The sequence below is a fragment of the Ambystoma mexicanum genome, chromosome 7p, assembly GCF_040938575.1.
Source record: "Ambystoma mexicanum isolate Mex_15411 chromosome 7p, UKY_AmexF1_1, whole genome shotgun sequence".
NCBI lineage: Eukaryota > Metazoa > Chordata > Amphibia > Caudata > Ambystomatidae > Ambystoma > Ambystoma mexicanum.
The window spans coordinates 145559685-145583957 of record NC_090939.1 but is presented as its reverse complement, the minus strand read 5'-3'; the positions used below and the strand labels follow the sequence as shown (position 1 = coordinate 145583957).

Here is a 24273-nt window from a genome sequence, read left to right as displayed (position 1 = left end):
TAAAATGGCGGTTTACATTGACTCTAAGGTCAGGACCTTGCAACACGGATTTCTTCGCAAGCGACTTATAAGCAGCTTGGTGTAGGCCAATATACATATTTCATTGCAATAGGAGGCACGATATAATTTCTCATTTGACAAACCCTCCTTTTAGCCGATGCCAAGTGCTAAAACTACTTTGGATCTTCTTGCAAATAACTCCATGCATCATCGTCCGTGCACCCTGAATCACTGTCGGAAATATCTATTGCCATTAGGTCATTCGCTAAAATTTCTTTCAACACATATTCTTTGGAAGTTTTATCTGGGGCATACACTTTATGTCCTATCGTACCTATCGCTTGTGCGCAACATCCCCCTAGCATCGAACATATACTAGGTAGACACTGAATACAGCAGCAAAGAAACAACAGAATTCCCAAAATAATCAGCAAGACCGAAAGTACCTTCCAACCCCAAGATCGCAAGAAGTCCCAGAACCAAGCGCTAAGATCCCAGTTTCCCTCTGGAACATGCACTTCTGAACTAAGGATGTGCAGATTCTGTATTGCCTTGAAGATGGTTGGGGAGGAATCTAGTGCGAAAACACAGCAAGCGGACCCCACTCATTCACACACTCCACCACGTTCAGCCAGAATGACATCTAATGCCATCCGGTTTTGAAGTGCTACTAGCCTTATCGCCTTCTGTTCTAATGTCATATCATAGAGTATGTCTGTGATCCGGTTGATGGTTCTCTCCAGTACTCTCGCTAGTCTTCTGATATCTTCGGAATTCGCCATCTGCCCCCAAAATGGCACAACTGATTTTGCTATATCTCCCAAGATTTGTGCCAGACTATCACCATTCTCGTCCCGTCGTGGACGAGCCTTTGAAACTTCTTTTGTACTAGCTATAAACACCCCAGGTAACAGGATCCCTAAATAACAGGTTCCCTGCCAATCCCTGGGCAACCATGAGACTGCTACATTACCGCAGACAAAGTAGACAGGCTCATCTACATACAAAAGTCTGTCTTCCCCAGTCAAATTTGCAACGTTGGCACAACCTAGAAAATCTCCAACTGAGTTCCATTCCTCTGTATGCAAAAGGAAACTTAATCGGGGCTATGATTAACAGTGTAAGAAGGAGGCATGTCATCCTTATTGCCTATCAGAGCCATCTTAAAGGAAATCAAAGATTGGAAAGACACAGTCTATCAGAAGGCCTAATAGAAGCAACGTAGGGTTACTCCTGTTTACGAAAAGCGAGCATCCCAGGGGATGCTAAACACGTTTCTCAAAACTATTCAAATTGGTGCCATCAAAGTTCCCTGAGATGCTATCATTCCAACGGCCAAAGAACAGTGCTCTAGGAGAAGCATAGCAAGGAGTTGTCAAAGGTAAAGGATGCATATACCAACCTAGCCCCTTATCCCCGTGTTGCGGTAGATGTGAGCAGACCCAACAGTTAGATTTATTAAAAATGGCATGCGTAGCATTCATGATAAGTAGCAAAGTGTTATTGTGGTACCTTTGTCTATGCTGAGAGTCCCTAGGGGACAGAGTATGCAAATGCACAAAGGGAGTAGGAACAGCAGGTACATTTTCAGTGGGCAACAAGGATTCTAAAGGATGCATTTCCTCAAGGTACCACAATCCTAAAACAGTGACTATAAAAAAAACAAATATCATTATAAAAACACAGCAATACGTTTTCGGGGCCCAGGCATATTGTCCATTGTCCCAGTTGGTCACCCCCTCATTTACAAGTCCCATACGAGCGGTAGCAGGCATTGTAGTCTTCAAATGGAAACCCCCAATGTTCGTTGTTGGTGACTTCCCGGCCGCATGACTTCTTAGTCCTTCCACAACCCTAGCCAACAGAACCCCCTTTCTCAAATTTGGGCAAAAACAAGCCCTCAATGATCCTTTTCTTCTTCGAATGCACAGCCGAACCGTGCCGTAAGTCTATCAGATGCACAGCAAAACCATGCTGCAAGTCTATTTTCTTGGACGCAGATTGTACCTTGCTTTTCCCGGGACCGATTGATCCGGAAACAATGTGTCGTCACTTCCCGTTGGAAGCAACGTATCAGAGACAAGTGAAGATACCGAATCTGGAATAGCAGTTTCCGGATGCAAAACTTTTGGAGAGTGCAGAGACAAAATGGCCGTTTCCCCAAGCTTCATGGGCTCAGAATGATTCTCCGACAGACTCTTGGCGCTATTTACTGCTTTGGGATCGTTGGTTGCAGCATTAGCGAGAGGTTCTGTTTCTTTTGTAACGTGTGGCACTGGGTGAGGAAGTTTCTTGACATGGGACGCGTGGATCCAGTTCTTTCTTCCAGAGACCCGCACTGCTGTTTGGGTGACCAACAGGGCCTAGAACGGGCCACGCCAGCGAGGCGCAAGGCAGGAAGAGCGCTCAAATGCCTTGATGAGCACCCAACTTCCAGGCCGTATACTGTGGCCCGGGCCCTCGTATCGCACAGGTAAAGCTACTCGCACCTGGTGATAAATCAAATACAAGTTTTTAGTCAACTGGCTGCAATAATCTGAAAGTAATACATTTTCAACATTTCTTAACAAATTGCATTTAGGAAGGTTCCAGATATTGGCAGGTCTCCCCATTACCACCTCAAAGGGAGAGAGCCTAGTCTTAGTTTGAGGGGTTGTACGCATGGATAATAACACGATCGGTAAGGCGTCTGGCCATTTTAACTTAGTGCCGGCACAAGTCTTAGCGAGCTTGTTCTTGATGATACCGTTGTGTCTTTCTACTAGTCCGGCGCTCTGAGCATGTCTGGCCGAATGGAACCGTTTGTCAATCTGTAATGCCGCACATATCTGCAGAATTACAGAGGCGACAAAATGTGGACCATTGTCCGACCAGATGACTCTTGGTAGCCCGAACCGTGGAAAATATTCCCTTAACATGGTTTTCGCAGTAGTCATGGCTGTAGCATCTTTAACGGGGAAAGCCTCAACCCATTTACTAAAAGCACAGATGACCACCAGCACATATTTTTTATTGTCACATCGTTCCATTTCAATAAAGTCAAAGTGGATAACTTCAAAGGGGACAGAGGGTGTCCCAAAACTTCCCCTTGGAGTTGCTGTCCCCTTTCCCACATTGTGTTGTAGGCAAATCATACAATCCTGGACATAGCGCTGGGCAATTTTTGAAATTTTGTCATTTGCCCAAACTTTTTCTAACATCTTTGTCATTTTCTGGGCACATACACGCGTAGGACCATGGGCCATGATGACCATCATCATTATATACGCGTCAGGGAGTAGCTATTTCCCTTCAGCTATGTCCACCCAACACCCGTCTTCATCAAGTTTCCCCAAGCCTTCAGCCCACCTCTTGGATTCTTCTAACGTGGCATTAGCTTCGATATCCCGTACAGACCCAACGCCCTCATCCATTGCATAAGCATTTACAGTCTCCCTTGAAACATACATCTCCGTAAAGGGATCGGAAGCAGTTTGTCTGGCTATCTGATCAGCGAAAGTATTCCTTTTCCATATGTCATCTGTAATCTTTCGATGTGCTGCACATTTCATAACTGCTAACTGAGTGGGGAGCGCAAGCGCTGAGAGTAGTCGTACTATTAGGGAGCCATGTTGGATTTTAGTGCCATGTGAAGTTAAGAACCCTCTCTCTGACCAAAGTCTCCCAAAGTTGTGAACCACCCCAATGGCATACTGACTATCAGTATATATGTTTACTGCAAGCCCTTCGAAAAGTTCACAAGCTCGGGTCAATGCTATAATCTCTGCGGCCTGTGCAGAATTATGCGTGATTCTCTTGGTTTCCATGACCGCTTAATGTGGTGATTGCATAAGCAGCTGTGGATGTACCATCCGGAAGTTTGAAGCAGGAGCCATCACAGAACAGCTCTCCATGCGGATTATCCAAAGGAGTGTCTTTCAAATCAATTCTACCCTTTGTTTCTTGTTCGGTAGTATACAGACAGTCATGTGACTCTTCATCGCCCCAAGTAGTATCTTGCGGGAAAGGTAGGAGTTCAGCCGGATTAAGAACACAACACCTCTTAATTTGAATGTGAGGAGCAAACAAGATCATTTTGTATCTTGTCAACCGTGCAGATATGAGGTGTTGCGTTTGGGTTCGGTTCAGTAGAACATCTACAGAGTGAGGCACCATCAGGGTTAGATCATGGCCTAGAACCATTCCCTCACTCTGTTTTACAGACGCAGCAGCAGCGACAGCTCACAAACATCTTGGCAAAGCGCATGCCACAGGATCAAGGGCGGACGAAAAGTAACCGCACGGCCTATTCTTCCCTCCATGTTCCTGCACTAATACAGCCAAAGCACATCCATCACATTCATGCACAAACAACACAAAGGCCTTTTCATAGTTTGGTGTGCCCAAAACTGGTGCAGAGCATAATGCAGTTTTAAGCAAGTCAAACGATTGCTGGTGTTCTGCGTTCCACGGCAATGGCGAAGAAATGTCAAAGCCAACATCGGTTTGATCACTAGTGAAACATTTGGGATCCACAACCTACAGTAAGAAGCCATACCTATCAAGGCTCTAACTTCCTTCTGTGTATTTGGGACAGACATGCCAGAAATGTGTTTTATTCTTCCAGGTGTCAATCTTCTTCCCCCCTTTGACAGGAGATAGCCTAAATAGGCGACCTCCTGGCAACAATATTGAAACTTTTTAAGCGAAGCTTTGTGACCATGCTTAGCTAGATGGATAAGCAATAACACAGTGCCCTCCTTACAGGCGCTCTCAGAGTCAGCAGCTAAAAGCAAGTCATCAACATATTGAAGCAATGTACAAGTAGAGGGCAATTCAAGGGTATCAAGCTGTTCTTTCAAAGCCCTACTATAGATGCTAGGACTCTGTGTACCCTTGGGGAGCACGAGTAAATGTGAACGAGCATCCCCCTAAGGTGAACGCAAACAAGTATCTACTATCCTTGTGTATAGGAATACTAAAGAAAGCATTCTTTAGATCCACAAAACTAAAGTAAGTAGCTGTAGCTGGAATCATGGTTAAGATTGTCGTCACATCAGGCACATTTGGAAATTGTGGAGCGACGACATTATTAATGGCACGTAAATCAATTATGAAACGGAATGGAAATGCATTATCGCCTTTCTTGTACACAGGTAAATCGGACTATTACACAAACTTCCTGAAATTTCTTCAATCACCCCGCGATGCACAAAATCGGAAACAATGCATTTCAAAACTTGCTCGCCCTCAACTGAATTCTTATACTGGGGAATGCGTGGCAGTTCAATTCCATGTTTCAAAACTATCTTAACAGGTTCAATCTGTAAAACACCGACATCATTGTCGTCAACAGCCCATAAGCTCTCTGGTACATCAATGAATTCTGGCGGCAAAGGTCTAGTCAAGAATTGCGAGACAGAAAATTGCTGTGGTGAAATCGTCAAGCGCACTCCATCAGAAGAACAATAAATCACTGCATTCAATTCTTTTAACAGATTCAACCCCAGCAAGTTCTCTCCACAATTCAAAGTCAACAGAAATGGGCAGTGGTCCGTAAAGAGACTGTCACAACTTTTACGCAATAGGAAAAGGATACAGATTTTTAAAGGATACAAGATCAGCCTCCGCTTAGGGAACCTCTTCACTCTGGGATAACCTGGATTATAACCAAGATGGTTCTGGGATATCTTGAAACGTGATTTTGCACAAGACTTTCCCCCCAAGAGCGCAGCCTGTAGAAGGTAGTAACTAACAGGCCAGGGGCTTAAGTGGAAAGGCAGGAGCAGCGACAACAGAGCTAGAGGAACAAAGAAAAGGATAGTTTAAGATAGCAGCCAAAGGTACAAAATACAATACTTGTTCCCTTCTTGACCCCTCTTACCTGCTTAGATAGGTAGGAAGTCCCGTAACCTGAAAGTGTGTAGTAGGAGGTTGGCTTGATGGTAGAAAATGGAAGTCCCAGTAGAAGAAAGTTTGTGCAAAGATCCACCTAACCCGAACGGCACGAGGGCGCGTCTAATAGTGTCCAAAATAAACCCCAAATATAAACAGCAAAGCGTCCCAAATCCAGGGAGTGACCAGCAGAAACAGGAGAGCGTCCGTTTGGTCACTTCAGTGTGTAGAGCGTTGTCTTCTTGTGAGCAGCGCCGTGTATTTTCCTGTGGTAAAGAGTTCGTATACTTTCTGTGTAGGAAGTAGGCAAAGAACAAATCCAAAATACAAGCCAGGAGTTCGTTAACCAGGGGGAAACAACCGAGGGAGCCAGGAGCCAGAAATCGAGGGAAAAGACGTCAGAATAATCCTTGATACAAAGCCGGGTCAGGAATCAGATAACAGGAAGATAACCGTAGGTAATCGTAGATCGAGTACTCGAACTGAATAGTCAGTTTTAGGAGCACCCGTTACAAGGACACGCCACACTAAGTACTGGGATCTGTTTCAGAACGCAAGTCACGTTGTGGGCGTTTCCCGTGACTGCGAGCCGAAGGAATTCTGGACCTTGTAGTGCGGCGGATTCCGTGGGCTGAAAACAGTCTCCAGGGCAGTTTCCAACTGGAAGTAGATATCTGCAAGTGTCTTGAAATAGGAATGCGGGGCATGACAGTACCCCCCCGCAAAGGACGACCACCCCTGCGGGCACGCAGTCTTTCCAACCAAAAGGCCCGCAAGAGCCGGGGTGCATGCAGATTCGAGGCCGGTTCCCAAGTCCTATCTTCAGGACCGTAACCCTTCCAATCAATCAGGTAGAAACGTACTCCACGACGCAGACGGGAGTCCAATATAGCATGTACTTCATATTCATCATCACCCTGTACCATAACTGGAGCAGGGGCGACAGGAAGTCGAGTGCCAGGTACAAAAGGACGGAGTAGAGATACATGAAAGACTGGGTGAATCCGCCAATGGGATGGGATGTCCAAACGGACAGCAACCGGATTGAGACAAGAAAGGATCTTGTAGGGACCCACATAACGGGGCATGAGTTTCCTTTTACCCCGAATGTTGAGGTGTTTGGTTGCCAACCAGGCACGATCACCGGGGACATAGGAGGGGGCAGGCGACCGATGTTTGTCCGCTTGCGTCTTTGTCCGGAGTTGTGCAGCTTGTAGATGTAATATAACGGAATTCCGTATAGCAATCAGAGTGTCTCTCGTGGATTTTGCTGCAGGGATTTGATCCAAGGAAGGTAAGACAGGTGGAAGTATTCTTGGATGTAATCCATACAAGGCGTAAAATGGGGAACATCCTGTTGAAGTATGTCGAGAGTTGTTATAAGCAAACTCCGCTGTCCCCAGAACGGATAACCAATTTGTCTGATGCTGTAAACACAGGCAACGAAGGTATTGTTCCATGGTGCCATTTGTGCGTTCGGTTTGTCCGTCCGTTTGAGGATGATAAGATGATGAAAGCCGTGCATCAATCCCCAAAGAATGGGTAAGGGCTTTCCAGAACCGTGAAGTAAATTGAGTACCCCGGTCAGAAATCATGATTGTGGGTAGTCCGAAGAATCGTACCACATGATCGAAAAAAAGAGTAGCCAATGAGGAGGCGGTAGGTATACCTGAGCACGGTACAAACCGTGCCATTTTAGTGAATACGTCCACCACCACCAGCACCGTTGACATTCCCTTAACCAAGGGCAGTTCCACCACGAAATCGAGTGACACCGTATGCCATGGGCGTGGAGGAAGCGGCATGTTCATTAATAGACCAAATGGTTTCCCTGGTTGTCTTTTACATTGTATACATATTGCACACGTAGATACGTATGCCGCGGTATCCTTTTTCATACCTGGCCACCAACACCATCTATGTAGCAGGTCATAGGTTTTAAGCTGGCCTGGATGTGCAGCTAACGGGGTATCATGGGCCCATTCCAAAGCCTTCCGTCTGGTGTGGTTGTCAGGTAAGTATAAAAGACCATGAACATAAGGAAGACCTGTGACAACCTGGGCACCCAAGGTGTCGAGATAAGCGGCATGTTCATTGGCCCACTGTCGAACTTGATCCAGAAGTGAGGGGGAGACCGAACAAACACAAATGACAGAACCCGAAGGTAGCATAGGGGTAACCGAGTCCCGGGTGTCGAAATCGGCACCGACTCGGGATAATGCATCTGCCTTTCCGTGGAGAGGTCCAGGGCGATAAGTGACTATAAAGTCAAATAACGTGAAAAACAAATGCCAACGTATTTGTCGAGCATTGGTACATTTTGCGTTGGAAAGGGCCTGTAAATTCCGATGGTCAGTGTACACAGTTACTGGATGTCGAGCACCCAGAAGATGGTGTCTCCACTCCTTAAAGGCTGCTCGAATTGCTAGGAGTTCCCTTTCCATAACAGTGTAATTACGTTCAGCCTGAGACAATTTACGGGAGTAATAAGCCACCGGATGTAGTTGTTGTGTAGTGGGGCAGATCTGCGACAAAATAGCCCCCACCGCGATAGCGGATGCGTCAGCCTCCACTATAAACGGAAGGGAAGGGTTCGGGTGTTGCAGAACGGGAGCAGTAGTAAAGGCCTCCTTTAATGCCTCAAAGGCCGACTGGGCTTTGCAATCCCAAAGGAATGGAATCTTCGGGCTAGTGAGACGGGTCAAGGGCGCTACTATCTCAGAAAATGAGGCAATAAAGCGTCTGTAAAAGTTCGAGAAACCCAAAAAAGATTGAAGTGCCTTTACAGAATCTGGGACTGGCCAGTCCCTTACTGCTTTAACCTTGGAAGTACACATGAGCACCCCATTCGCAGATATCTGAAACCCCAAAAACTCAACTGATGATGCATGGAATACACATTTTTCCAATTTGGCATAGAGAGAGTGTGTACGTAATCGCTGCAGTACAGAGCGAACGTGTTGGATATGTTGGGTGAGGGAATCCGAGAAGATCAAGATGTCATCTAAGTAGATCACGACATAGCAATCTAGTACATCTCCGAAAATATCATTAACAAAATGTTGGAATGTAGCTGGAGCATTGCAAAGTCCAAAGGGCATGACGCAATACTCATATAGTCCAAACTTTGTTTTGAAAGCGGTTTTCCACTCATCCCCGCTTCGTATCCTCACCAAATTATATGCCCCTCTAAGATCCAATTTGGTAAAAATAGTGGATGATGTCATCTTATCAAGCAACTCCGTTATGAGGGGCAATGGGTACTGGTTCTTGACTGTTACCTTGTTTAAGGCTCTGTAATCCACGCAAGGGCGTAGATCCCCTTCTTTTTTCGGTACGAAGAAGATAGGTGAGGCAGCAGGGGACCGGGAAGGTCGAATATGTCCCAGAAGCAATGCCTTCTCCACATACTCTTTCAAGTGTTCTTCTTCGTTTCGGGTCAGAGAGTAAACACGACCATGAGGTACTACTGCCCCAGGTACCAAATCAATGGGACAATCATAACAACGATGCGGAGGGAGTTTTTCTGATAACCCTTTGTCAAACACATCGGAAAAGTCTTGGTATACTGCTGGTAGTTCGGGATTAGAGTCTCCCAGCGTGGCATTAACAGAGGAGATGTTAGATACCAAAGCCAAACAGGGAGACGAAGGTGTCGCACCGGGGCTTCGAGAACAATGTTGGGTACAGAACGCAGAAGCAAAATGAACTGTTTGTTTAACCCAATCAATAATTGGGTTATGAGTCCGGAGCCAAGAAAGACCAAGAATGATCCCGAATTGCGGGGCTGAAATAAGGTCGAAAACTATTTGCTCAATGTGTTCTCCCGAGGTAGACATGCGAAGTGGGACAGTCTGTTCCGTTATCCATCCGGACACCAGATGAGAACCATCCACTGCGTGTACTTCCTCAGGTGTAGTTTTCGGAACCACAGGTATACCATAGTGTTGAGCTAATTGTATGTCCATATAGTTTCCACTAGCCCCCGAATCGATCATAACTGGACTGGTGAAGGCCTCAACACCCGGGAGGACGAAACGCATGGCAAGATAGACGTGTGAGGAGGAAGGGTACTGGTCCGAGCCATCCATATTGCGACTCATCCTTAGGGCTCGATTTAAGGACGAGTCCTGGCGTTTCCCGCTACCTTAACAGGTCTCTTGGGACATGCACGAATGAAATGGCCGGATTGACCGCAATAGAAACACAGGTTGTTAACCATACGTCGTTCTCGTTCTGTTTTGGTTAAGGGACCTCTGATGGCCCCTATTTGCATTGGCTCGGTTTCTCCTGAGGGAGTAGCAGGAGTTGTTTCTGCTTTGACTGAGAAGCGAAGGTCAGGAACACGCCGTTCGCCACGTCTTTGCCGTAGCCGAGCGTCAACTTGTAGGACCAAGTCCAACAGTTCCGGGAAGCCCGTTGGTAAAGCTGGTACCACTGATAAGGAGTCTTTCAACTCATCCGAAAGACCCTTATAGAAGACAGCTGCCTTCTTCTGTTCGGGCCAGGTGGTTTCTGCTGCCAATTGGTTAAAGCGAGTGAGGTAAGACAGAAGATCTGATTTGCCTTGACTGATAGCAAGGAATTCAAGGTCTGAGGTTTGTGCCTTGTAACGCATATCAAATACGCTATTCATAGACTGAATAAGGGCATCAAAGTTATATAGGGCTGGATCATTGGCTTCGAGTAAAGGGTTAGCCCAAGCCGCCGCTGTTCCTCCCAGATGGGAAAGGAGAAACGCTGCTTTGGTAACAGCGTCAGGAAATGCCAATGGTCGACAAAGAAAATGTAAACGGCATTGATTGACAAAGGTCCGATAAGTCTTAGGATCTCCATAGAAGCGTTCTGGAGGGGCCAAAGGGAAAGGTCCAGGAAGCACAATGGGTGCAGACGATTGTGCCTGGGGTACAGGAGGGGCTGCTGCAGCAGCGGCATCACCGAACTCCTCATCGGGGGGTAAGGGCTGCACAAAACTCTGTAGCACATCCATACGTTGATGGAGAGTCGCATTAGCAGATGCCATATCGGTGCGTAAGGTCGCAAAGGCTTGTATCAAAGCCGCCATTGGATCCGCTCCCGTTTCCATAACCGATAGGCAAAAGTAATAGGCTCCTAAATCTGTCACAACTTTTACGCAATAGGAAAAGGATACAGATTTTTAAAGGATACAAGATCAGCCTCCGCTTAGGGAACCTCTTCACTCTGGGATAACCTGGATTATAACCAAGATGGTTCTGGGATATCTTGAAACGTGATTTTGCACAAGACTTTCCCCCCAAGAGCGCAGCCTGTAGAAGGTAGTAACTAACAGGCCAGGGGCTTAAGTGGAAAGGCAGGAGCAGCGACAACAGAGCTAGAGGAACAAAGAAAAGGATAGTTTAAGATAGCAGCCAAAGGTACAAAATACAATACTTGTTCCCTTCTTGACCCCTCTTACCTGCTTAGATAGGTAGGAAGTCCCGTAACCTGAAAGTGTGTAGTAGGAGGTTGGCTTGATGGTAGAAAATGGAAGTCCCAGTAGAAGAAAGTTTGTGCAAAGATCCACCTAACCCGAACGGCACGAGGGCGCGTCTAATAGTGTCCAAAATAAACCCCAAATATAAACAGCAAAGCGTCCCAAATCCAGGGAGTGACCAGCAGAAACAGGAGAGCGTCCGTTTGGTCACTTCAGTGTGTAGAGCGTTGTCTTCTTGTGAGCAGCGCCGTGTATTTTCCTGTGGTAAAGAGTTCGTATACTTTCTGTGTAGGAAGTAGGCAAAGAACAAATCCAAAATACAAGCCAGGAGTTCGTTAACCAGGGGGAAACAACCGAGGGAGCCAGGAGCCAGAAATCGAGGGAAAAGACGTCAGAATAATCCTTGATACAAAGCCGGGTCAGGAATCAGATAACAGGAAGATAACCGTAGGTAATCGTAGATCGAGTACTCGAACTGAATAGTCAGTTTTAGGAGCACCCGTTACAAGGACACGCCACACTAAGTACTGGGATCTGTTTCAGAACGCAAGTCACGTTGTGGGCGTTTCCCGTGACTGCGAGCCGAAGGAATTCTGGACCTTGTAGTGCGGCGGATTCCGTGGGCTGAAAACAGTCTCCAGGGCAGTTTCCAACTGGAAGTAGATATCTGCAAGTGTCTTGAAATAGGAATGCGGGGCATGACAGAGACCCAAAGAAATGGGTACTGGCAAAGAAACCGGACAAATAACTGGTGTGCCAGAAAACCCTACAGAAACATTGGTTTGCCCTGACAGTGGAATGTTTGGAACCCGTGAATGATCAATGGAACACTTCTGTGCTCCGGTGTCTATCAAAAACTGATGTTTCCTATTTCCCACCACCACTTCAACGTAGGGACCTTTCTGATTGACGGGAATAGGTGTAGGTCCCAAACTCTGCTTCGGGCAATCCTAACGAAACAGAATGTCATCAAAAGGAAGCTCTTCAGATAAATATGCAGCGGAAGGATGATCAAATATGTTCCTGGTGTCCACACTCGAAGTCTGATTATCCTGTGAAAAAGGTTGCTGAGGATCCTGTGTAAACTGACCTCTACCAGGGCCCCCTAAACCCAGGCGACCTCTGGATCGTCTACCCATATTCCCAAATGTGTTATTCGACCACTGTCGAAGGACGGGGCATTGGGCACGCCAATGACCCTCTTGACGACAATAGGCACACTGGTTAATGTTCACAGGACCCAAGGGCAAATTCCCTTGCGGGACATACTGACCTCTAATCTGAGAACTACCCCCTCTGGGGCCTCTAACAATTTGCTGTAATAGCACTTTAGTCTTCATATCACCTTTTCGTTTTTCAACTCCATCTTTTTCATTATTGACACGGTTCTCGTAGTACTGAGCCATGTGCAGTACTTCTGATTGTAATTTCGCCTGCCAAGCGCTCTCAGAACATATACTTTGTGACTGGATGTCGGGCAGTAATCCACGCACAAATTTGTCCACAAATAACCTTTTCCCAGACTCTGTGCCTAGGTCTTGTCCACTGAAATCCGAGAATACCTGTTCGAACCTATTAAAGAACTCGGTAGCACCCTCAGACTTTCCTTGGACACAGGTCGTAAGTTTGTCCCAAATAATTCTTTTCTCTGGAATTATGGTTTTTAATTTTGCAATAATTCTATCAGGCAAAGTCAATATCACCTGAGGCGGTCTTTCACCAGCTGGCCTTTCTCCATTGAGTCTGGTTATATTCACCCATGTATCTCCCAACCCTGGCACGTCGTCTATAGTTCTAACTTGTTTCCACAAATCTACGGGCAGGAGTACAGGGAATATCAAATCAATATCACCTAAGGTGAACACTGAGGATTGCAAGACAGACTCTATTTCTTTATAGAATCCTGTTGGATTTTTCCTAATATCAGGAATGGATTGCCTAATAGTATTCACTTCCTGTCTTAAGAACGGGACGTGAACGAACTGTGATACATGATGTGCAGGAATGTTCACAGCGACTACATTTTTTGCAGGATCAGCCGCAATCTCAACCTTTGGTACAAATGTCAGAGGAACCTCTCTCATAGGCAACTGAGAAGTAGGTGGCTCCGAACGCTTACTAAGCAACAGAGCTAAGTCGAGCGCTAAAGCAGTCGAAGGAGTGTCAGGTGAAAAAGCCCTCTTATAAATACTCAATAACTCTATGGGACAACTAATCTTCCTTTTTACACAATCATCCTGTAGGTACTCTATCATTACCTGTATCACTTTCCTCTGCATTTCTGGTGTATACTGACTATATGTGTCATATACTTCAACTGGAGTTATTGACATATCCGTAATCCATCTAAGTGCGTCCTTCGTACAAATTCGTGCTTCCTCAGATATCAATTTATGACAATGAAGGAACCGTTTCTGTACATACATACTTTCCTCCTCGTCATCTTCATTCTGTAACCTTTCCAACTCCTTTCTATACCCAAACAACCTCTCGACATGCTCATTTACTTTCTCCACAGTGTCTCTAGAAAACGCTAAAGTGTTTAGATCCCTTCGGGAGATCTGCATTATTTAATTTACCCCACATTACACATAAAAGAATCCCTAAACCTTCGATACAAAACATTTTTCTCAGGAAAATTATCCATATTATGGAGTGTGGCAAAAACATTAGTTTGATCATCCCTTTCAATACAATGCTTAGCCCATGCAATCAAATCACGTTTCTTCTCTGGTGGTATAGTATTGCGAGTGACAACCTTCGACCCTGCACCTCGATCAACTACAAGCGGCTCAGGACCACTTGGAAGAGAGGGAGCAGGCAAATTCAATGGAGGTAATGTAACTGGTGCGATAAGAAGAGGTGGAGGAGCTGGAGGAAGGGGAACATTAGAAGGAGCAGGAACAATATGAACAACAGCAGGTAGAGCAGGAATAGCAGGAAGAAGAGGCAAAGCAGCAGGAAGAGGAACATACGGAGGTGGCGCTGAGGCACCAGGCCTTCGTTCATTTAACAATTTGTCTATGAATTCATCTGAAGCATGGAGGTCTTTGGAAGGATAGATTTTCTGAATTCCAAGTAAGAAAGCCATATCCATATTCCTAGTTGATTCAGAATGTTTATCTTGGTCATACAATAATGCTTTTCCGGCGTTCGGCTTGTGACGGCGCGCATGTTTTTCTCTACTTTTAAGTTGCTGCAACGCTTCTTTTTTCCAATTCTGCAAAACATCAAATGCTGCAGGCCTAGCCTTTTTCTTTAATATAATTGACTCTAAATACTCAATACGAGGGATTTCAAAACTACCACTGATTGGCCACTGAAGTTCAGAGGCATGTCTGGTTTGTCTGTGCCAAATGTCATTAAATACTATACTTCCAATGCCATGCTTACAGTACATAGTACATGCCGGCGACCCCTCCTGTGGTTCGGGACGGCTAAATTCCAAAGATTGTCTATCGCTGCGGAACAACGCCCTGAAGCAGGTAGACAATTTCCCAGGCATATCAAATTATTGGTGTTACCTGGTCAATAATTGTGTCTGCAGATACAATGCTCCAAATTCAAATTATCAGGATTGAATTAAGAGTTGGGTCACGACTCACCTGAACAAAACTAAGGAGGTCCGATCGGATTTCACAGAATCTTACCTAACTAATCTTACCTCGTGTATGGTGATTTCGGCATATATGCTCGCCTCGATAAGTGGACCCTCGTCAAGATGCCGTCTCAGACAACAAGCTAATCGTCCAGGGATCAGGTCGTGCAGCGCTGCTGAGGTGTCGCGTCTCATTCAGTGGGGCTACTTTTTGTCACACCGTCCGATCCCGGTCCGATAGCCTGCGTCAACCTTCAACAAACCAGCATCAATCTTATTCGGGCGCCAACTGTGAAAACAAAATCAAAATTTTGAGGCTGAGTACCCCAAAAGGAAATACACCGAACACGGGTTACAAAGGAACATACAAAGTTCTTTATTTTATACTGAATCCAGTTATGAAGAACAGAGCAAAATCAGATAGCTATCAGCCCTCAATGGAACACAACGAACTCTAGCGTGGTTCAGTGTGTTCAGTGAGAGACGCTGTACATTAGAATGTATTGGTCTTTTATACTCTTCGTGAGCACGATATCCAGCCCTACTTCGGGTTAATATTCTGCTAATACATCACCGATCTAGGGTTCATGCCAAGTTTCACACATCCACATGTAACTGGTTTGCTTTTAATACATATATCAACAAGCCTATACGTCAACTGTGTATTCTGGGATTTCCCATGCAGGTCTTCTCAAACATTAATACAATGTAGTTTAAACAAGTGTTCTATGTTCAGTATTTGAATACATAGTTCTTAACATATGCTCGTGTATTAGTTTCATTGCACAAGTAATTTTGAAATATTTGTAAGGAACTTGGGGTTGGTCACCCTGAGTTACCTGGGGGCAACCAGACGTGGACTCCCTGCTCACTGTGCTCAGAGAGGCGCAGCTTCACCTCACTGATGAGGCCCAACAAGGCTGAAACACGTGTATGGGGTTGCTGTTGGCACTCTTGTTCAGAGAGGAATTGCCATAGCATTTAGTTGCTGGACTGCCCATGTGGGCGGGACAAAGACTGATATGCAAATGGTTATATATTTCCCATCTGTGAAAGGTACAGTGAGCAAAAAGCGTGTGCTGCAAACTCATCTCAGAACAGGTTATCATGCCATGTTCTTTCCGGAGAGGAGGGCCTGCTACCTTTTTTTGAAATCATTGAACCAGTAATCCTTTATACACAGGTCAACGAAGGACAAGGTCTCAGTTCACGACCTCAACAAGTGGCCTGCAGGCAAGTTACATATTAGCTACATACGGAGGTCAAGACAGCCATGTTGTATTTCGGAATGACATCGTCCACCATTTTTACTCACAGGGTGACTTTACAAAGCAAACCTAAAATGGCGGATTGACCTAAAATGGAGGCTTACATTGACTCTAAGGTTAGGACCTTGCAACACGGATTTCTTCGCAAGCGACTTATAAGCAGCTTGGCGTAGGCCAATATACATATTTCATTGCAATAGGAGGCACGATATAATTTCTCATTTGACACCTTCATCCACTCCAACAACCATGACCAGTGTCACACAAAACAACATAATACCAAAAAGATGGACTACTTAATTTCTAGAACAAATGTTATGCATCTCAACTTTATCCCTACATAAGAGACAGGTTGGAATTCGGTCAGGCATCCTTGCTTACTGCTGGAGAGGAGAAAAAAGGTTATCAAGAAAGAAAGAAAGGGAGAGAACGAGATAAAGAGAGAGAAAGAGAGAAAGAGAGAGAAATGGAGGAAAGAAAGGGAGAAAAGGGAGAGAGAGAGAGAGAGAGAGACCCTTTTTCGACCAGGGCTGACTGGTTTCTGGACTTTTGAAAAATTGAAAAAAGATGAATAAAAACGGGGTCACCACTGCCATCAGGGGGCAATGTACCTTCCTATACTGCACCATGATATCACAGCGGATGCAGATTTCCAAAATAATCTCCCCATTTTGCTTACTGTTCTCAAATAACTCCTCATCAATCATTTTCCTTAATTGTACTGTCTGGTCTACGCATAGGACTGTGCGCCACTCGCACGCCTCCTGGTCTGTTCCAATCAGGACTACTCTTTTGTCTGACACTACTAGTCCACGTGAATCTAATGACAATCTTGTCCCTGCCACCATCTCAGGTGGCACCATGGGTCGGAAAATAAAATCTGTCACTCGCCAACATTTTATCGCAATTGGAGGCACTGCTTTTACTAATACCTTTAATACCATAGAAAAAGATATCTGGGACCACAGGAACCCCACGGACTACTGACCCCCTTGCTATTGCATTGATTATTACCATTGCTTGAGCTACACACATCCCTGGAGTGGAACACACTACCCCCTGATCTGTGGATGATATAGTTATATTTAGTTTACTGGGCAGATCCCTACCCACCAAGTTCACAGGGGAACTCTCTGAATATAACAAGGGGGCTCATACTACCTCCACTCCCACTTTTATATTTAGCTGCTTGGTGTATGGGACCGGAGAAATAGCCCCAGAGAGTCCCTGCGTGTAAAGAGTTTTACCTGATAATGGAAAGTTCCCCTCCATGATGCATGATTTAGTTGTACCTGAATCTACCATAAATATAAATTGCTTGTTTCCCATTTCCTCCTCCACCGAGGGATTCTCTTAAGGGTGTGCGGTTGTCAATAGGATTGGACATGCGAGTGCTCTCTGTGGGCAGTCCTAATCAGAATATGTATTTGTACCTGTCCTCTTTCACCCCATAGTGCCGCAATTGTAGTATCTCCTGTCCTTTCCCCCCGAGCCAGTGCTGTCACTGGTGCTTGGATGACAGCCTTATTTTGTTTTTTTCCCAATAGTTTTGCCTTGTCAGTTTGCCGCTTCTGGGCTGTCTCCCTGTCCCGCTCCTTGATTCTCTTACAATGGTGGACCATTATACTTTGTATCTCTGCCCACCCTTTGGCTTCAATTGCCACAATTTTATCTAGTGCCTCCTGGACTTCTTTTGGTAATCCCCTCTTTACGATAAAAAAGAAAAATGGTACTGTCTCACCTCTCCACATTTCCTATAACTTAAGAATAAACCTAACTGGGTCCTCATCATCACCCATTGTGCACTCCTTTAAGAATGTAAGTCAGGGGTATCTGGGTACATCCTTCGTAGGGCATCCCATACCCTTGGTCTTACCTGATTAAAGGCTGCTCCTTCATGTTCATTATCTGCAAGACTTACCCCAGAGTAACCAGCCCTTGCCCATATGTCCCCAGCCTGTTCCCCAATTATGGCGACCAGTAAACTCTTAAGATCTCCTACTGCTAAGGCTACCCCTGCTGTTTGTTTTTCAAATTCATAGCTCCATGCACTAGCTCCGGCTTTAAGCTGGGGGAGCCCTTTAATCAAATTATTTTTGTCCATTTGAGGCCATGGCACATACTGCATTATCCCTACTCCTTTATGTTTATCTATTTGGTTTTCTACCCCTTTTTTATTCTGATTTTGTACTACCACCATTAAATCTGGTCTATTTCTTGGTCCGTCCCTCCTCACTGCCTTTTGTGGCACAAATGGGTTTCTCACCATCTCCTCTCCTTGATCTCCTTCTTGCCCTGCCTCTTCATTATTTCTATCACCTTGATTTCCCCTCCATTTTCCTTTGCTTGTTCTACTTGTTGTCCCAGGACCGTACATACCCTCTTCCCATCATCTTTTTCAACACAAACATTTCTTATTGCCCCTGGGTTGAATCTAAACAAAAAAAAAATCCTGACTTCCAATCCTCTATTTTCTGCACCAGTACCTTTATTTCTGGTGATACTTCTTCAGGTTCGTGTAACCTGACCAACCTTTCCCACAATGCCCTTAACTCTTTGCTACTTGTCGACCCTCTGGATACACCAATGCTACGGGAATATCAGTGCTTATAGATTGGTTATATGGAGGTGCAAAAGCACTTGAGTTCCCCCCTTAGTTGCTAATCCTGATAATCTTGTTGACACTCTCTCTACCACTGGAGGCTTATAGAATGTGTTTGTATACCCTACTGCAGGTTTAGGCGTTATGGGGTATATACCCTTACCTTGGTTCTCTTTTTCACCTTCCTGATCTTCCATATCCTCAAATACTTGCCATATGCCCTTCACTGGCAAAGAAACAGAAATCCTGACACCAAGCCTGTGCGAGGACACCAACAATGGTTCTGGACTAAAATGAGTTGGCTTTCTGGAGACGCTTGGATAAACAGACTGGTCTGCTGCGGTTACAAGACAGAATTTTCCTCAACACTGTGCCCCTCAGAAATCATCTGTACTCTGGTCCCAGTGGTTATGCCAGGAAGGAAGCAATGCGAAAGGCAATCCAATAGCTACAACTGAAACAAGCTATCAGAAGTGTGCCTCCACAGGCAAGGGGGAAGGGAGTGTATTCTACTTTGTTCCTAGTTCTCAGGCCATGTGGAAGAAGTCCAGTTTATCGACCTGAAGAAACTAGATCGCAGTGTGGTGTCCCAACAATTCAAAATGGAGTGTTGGGACCTTGCTGCAGGAGAAGGACTTCTTGGCTTTGTTGGATCTACAGGATGCCTAGTTCAATGTCCCAATCTGGGACCAACACTTTCTGAGGTTCATGATAGCACACAACATTTTCAGTTCTGAGCTTCCCCTTCATACTAAAGTCAGCCTCTACCAAGTTCATGGGACCAATCGTAGCCTCGCTTAGAGATGCCCTCCAAGGGATGCAGGCGTTTCTATAGCTGGACAACTGGCTCTTTAGGATTCTCTCCCTTGATCTCCTAGTACAGCATGTAGAGATTATCTCCAACACCCTAGAGAGCATGGGGAGCATCCTCAACGGAGCCCGGCTGAAGGGATTTCCGTTGACTCAATCTTTGCAGGCCATTGTTACCACAGATATGAGCAAGATCAACCAAGTCCAAAAGGTATTGTGAATGGAGTAAGAGGCAGGCCACACCTCCAATTGGAGAGAGCTTGCAGCAGGCTCCAAGGGATTTTCTCCACTCCTCAGAGGGAAGTCGGTTCTCCTATAGATGGTCACCACCACTGTTGTCATATCCTATATAAACCAATAAGGAGGGCTGCACTCAGTAATTGAGCATGTTAGCACAAGATTTGGGGAACTTGATAGAATTTAACCTGATATCACTAACTGCAGTGCACATTAGAGGGCTGGACAACCTAGTGGCAAGCAAGCTTAGCAGGGTCTTTCCCTCAGCAGAATGGGAGCTGAGGGAGAAGGATTCTTGAGTATTTGCAGGGTTTTGGGGGTCGCCAAGTATAGACCCATTTGTATCCCTGCAGAATGCGAATGTCCCCAAATTCCCCTCCAGGTTTCCCACCCCAGGTGCCTGGAGAATGAACACAATGTCGATAGTCTGGCCCGTAGGCCTGCTTTATGCATTACCCCAAATCCCAGTGATGGCAAAGGTTCTGCTCAATATCAGAATTATGTGGCGAAGTCATATTACTGGCCCGGTTCTGGCCTTGCAGGGGTCGGTTTCCTCTTCTCCTATATCTAGCAATAGCTCCAATGTTTCCCCTCCCTCTCATCAAGATCCCTTAAATACCGAAAGGGGTTGGCCCGTCCAAAGAAGCTAGCCTAGAGAGCATGCACATTGAAAGGAAAAAGCTGCAGCTCAGAGGTCTGTCTGCTGAAGTAGTCTATAACATCCAAAATCATAAAGGTCCCCTACCCTAAAATCATATGAGAGGCACTGAAACAATTGTGATGCCTTGTGTAGGGTTCATGGCATCTCCTCAACCACTGGTCAGGGGGCAGGCCTCCTACAATTTCTACAATTTTAGCTGGGTGTGGCAGTTTCTACATTAAGGCCACAGTGGGCAGCCATACACTCTTTCAAGAGTATGGAAAGAGAAGATTCAGAACTGAAGGAGTAAGACGGTAGACACTGTGAGAAACCTGAAGTTATTCTCCCAGGTAGAGCCCAGGAATCCCTTATCCATGTGGCCAGGATACAGCCATCGCTGTTTTGATCCAGTTCCTGGGGGTGGCCCTGTGGGGGGAGGATCACCTCGGTGAGGGAGACCGGGTTTATGCTAGGGGGAATATCCACGGTGAGGGGGATGAAGTCCCTGAGTTTTTCCTTGGTTATTCCACTTCTACCTCCCTTCCACCCAAAGAAGCTCCCTTAATAAAATCCAATCACCCTAACACCACTGGTCAACCAGCTAGGAGCCCAAATCCTGATACACCAGGAAACCATCTTTGTCAGAATCCTTGTTTTCTTGTTCCCTATCCGAATACTCCCAATCATTCTTTGTCCCATCCCTCTAATTATTATTTTCTGCACTCCCAACCTGCTCAGATAAAATACTACAGTTCCCACAATGGCCCTTGTTTATTTGATGGTCCCTCTGATTGTCACTTTTCGGACTGCCAGTCGAAAGTGACCAACAATTACCCATCCCAAAAACCCTCTGAAACCCTTTCCCTTTCCAGCACGAACAATGTTTTACCTCATGAAAGACAACAGACTCGTAAGAAAACTGTTTACCTGACATGTTCCGACACAAGGGTCAGGCAAAGTCATGCAACTGACTTAAATACACACACCTGACATCACTTACTTTTCCCCACAGGGATAAAAGGCGGAGCAAGAGAGCACAGTACGAGCTAGGTAGACAGCATGATGAGACGGCTATCGAGACCCTGCAGTTCAAGAGGAGGAGAAAGGCGACAAACATTGAGAGGCTGACAAGGAATGACTCAAACCCACAAAACCTCCACAGAAGGAATAGTAAGACCGAGGACAATAGAACCAGTGTGTTACAGCAGATGCCGGCGGTACCCAAAACATGTCTATGTTGATAAGCAGGAGCGAGGGAAGCTCCCATGGCTGTGGTACCGGACTTGACTCCAGTGAAGAGAAAAGCCAAGCGGTTCATCACAGCCGGTGAGTCGAAGGGGAAACCGATAAGAACCGGGCTGTGTTGAATGAAAGTCGCAAAGTGGCAAATTTGAACCAAGTTTAATGAACTATAAAAAGTGTTAAGGGGAGACCAGCTGCAGAAGGAACCAGCACCACGTGGGTACTCACTCGAGAGACTCTGGTCGATCCCCATCTGAGTAAAACTACAGATACCAGAAGGCCGTAGGAGAGCCGCCAAAGCAGGTCAAAGTGTTCTTATAGCAGGTCTAGCAAAATCCTTGTACAATCGAAAGTCTTTGATCTACAAACAGTTATGAAAGTACAAGGGAAGTGAACCCTGCACGGTGAAAGTACAAGGGAAGTGTATCCTGCATGGTGGAAGTACAAGGGAAGTGAATCCTGCATGATGAAAGTAAAAGGGAAATGAATCCCACCAAAGTCGAAAGTATTGAAGCAACGGCAAGAGTGAACCCAAAGGAGGGATGCCAGTAAAGAGGGGTGAAGTCTAAGGTCCCAAGAAACAGTGTGTTGACAAACGTGAACCCGGCCGAGGGATGTCCACAGTGAACTGTTTGAAAAGACATTAGTGAAAAAGAAGCCATAGTGAAACTGGTGGAGGGAGGTTGAAAGATTCGAGATGGATCAGCGCCCAGAAGAGGGGGACCAACCCATATTGAACCCGGTGGATGAAGGCTGAAAGATTTGAGGGGGGTCAGCGCCCAGATGAGGGGGCCCCATGAGTGAAGCATCATCCCAAATATTGAAAGGAAACAACTTCATTTGTAAAAAGAACTTTTATTTCTGAAAATAAAATTGAGAAGGGTCAGCGCCCAGGAGAGGGAGACACAGGAGTTAATCGTAATCACTCCACTACTGTGCAAACAGAACTTTAAGTTGAAGTAACAAGAGGGGTCAGTGCCCGGAAGAGGGGGAACCCATGGGTGAACCATTATCACCCTAAAGAACTTTAATTTGGTTAAAGGAACTTTTGTTTTGCTATTTGAAATATGCGAGGCCCTCGAAGGCAAGTGACTTTCAAGAGAAACAAGACTTGGCCGTCGGCGACTCAGAGCTGAAAGCGGAACTGTCTCCTCATGCCGGGGAAGCTCGAGAGTGTACTGTTCTCCAAGATCCCATCTTACCCCATGCTCAAAACGTGGGGAAGGTAGACCCACGCTAACGCATCCTGATATATTATTTATGAACACGTCTTTCTTCTGAAAACCAACCCACACCCTTTTTGTATTAGTTGTGGGGTTTGGCAATAGGTTTCTTAGTATAGGCCCTTTTTATTTGACACAACGCCACAAGGACTGCCTTATTTTCATTTGATGGTTGACGCTTGCTCCCAACTTACATTTAGGTCTAGATTAGGTGTTTTTCCAACCTGCACACAGTTTAATAAACACCCTTAAACTGTGATCACTTGTGTCCGTCTTAAATGTTGCCTCCATGAGTTCCTTACACTACTGAAAGGCTTCACCCTATCCAATCCCATGCTTGTCACCTTGGGGCTTCCCTTGGTCCGCCGAGCCTTGCAAATGCCTTCCTTTGAGCTCCTAGAAGATATCCCCTTACATTTTCTGATGTTCAAGACGGTCTTTCCTGTGCCCATCACTTTGGTGCGGTGATTGGGGGGACATCTGTGAAGTTGGGGGACATCTATTTAGTGGTTAGCCCAGAGGCATTATTCCTGAGATGCCACCACTTCTTCCTTCCTAAAGTGAATTTGAAATCCCACAGGTCACAGGAAATTGTCCTTGCATACTATTCCCCCCCAATCCATCCTTTTCTGAAGAATGGCTGTGAAGCAAGCTAGCCATAGAGCCATTGCGGCCTACTTAGAGAAGTGTACACATTTCCATTTCTTTAACAGCTGGTTTTTCACCCTTGGGGGTGTGGTGGACACCCCCATGGAAAAATTCTACAGTGCCCATGATTAGTTGTTGTTTAAGAGATGCCATCTCCCTACCATATAAGTCCATTAGTTCAGAGCCTCCTCTAGGGATACAGGGCCGGCCCACCAGGGCATGTTGGTTTCCTAGGCTGAAGTCAGTGGGGCCTCTATTCAGGACATTTGTAGGAGTTCTACCTGGGAAAACCCAAACAGATTTATGTTATGTTATTAGGCATTTGTATAGTGCCTTTTACCATTGGTATGATTCCAAAGTGCTGTAGGTTGAACGCCCTCTGACCCTACCGACTCTGCCCTGGTGAATGGAGCAATTACCGGTCCATTCCAAGGTTGGCGGGACCGGTAATTCCCCATTCACCAGGGCCCTTCCCCATTCCCATTTGAGCCCCCATAGGCCTCAATGGGAATGGGGAAGGCGCTAATAACGGTACCGCAAATTGTGGTACCGTTATTAGCTCCAGAGTCCCTTTTGCGGGTCCCATCCTCAACGCCTGGAAAAACCAGGCATTAAGGGAGGACCCGCAAAGGGAACTCGTAGTAGGGCGGTAAGGGATTACCGGCACCGGTGCCCT

At 45.8% G+C, this 24273-nt stretch overlaps 1 long non-coding RNA gene across 1 annotated transcript in view; it reads right to left on the bottom strand.

Moving 5' to 3' along the window:
- The window catches only part of LOC138525761 (uncharacterized), a 205975-nt gene that overhangs the window by 118839 nt on the left and 62863 nt on the right, over positions 1 to 24273 (bottom strand). Inside the window, exon 2 of the long non-coding RNA XR_011283421.1 lies at positions 14994 to 15216. This is a non-coding gene — a long non-coding RNA (uncharacterized lncRNA). The remainder of the gene's footprint in view (positions 1 to 14993; positions 15217 to 24273) is intronic.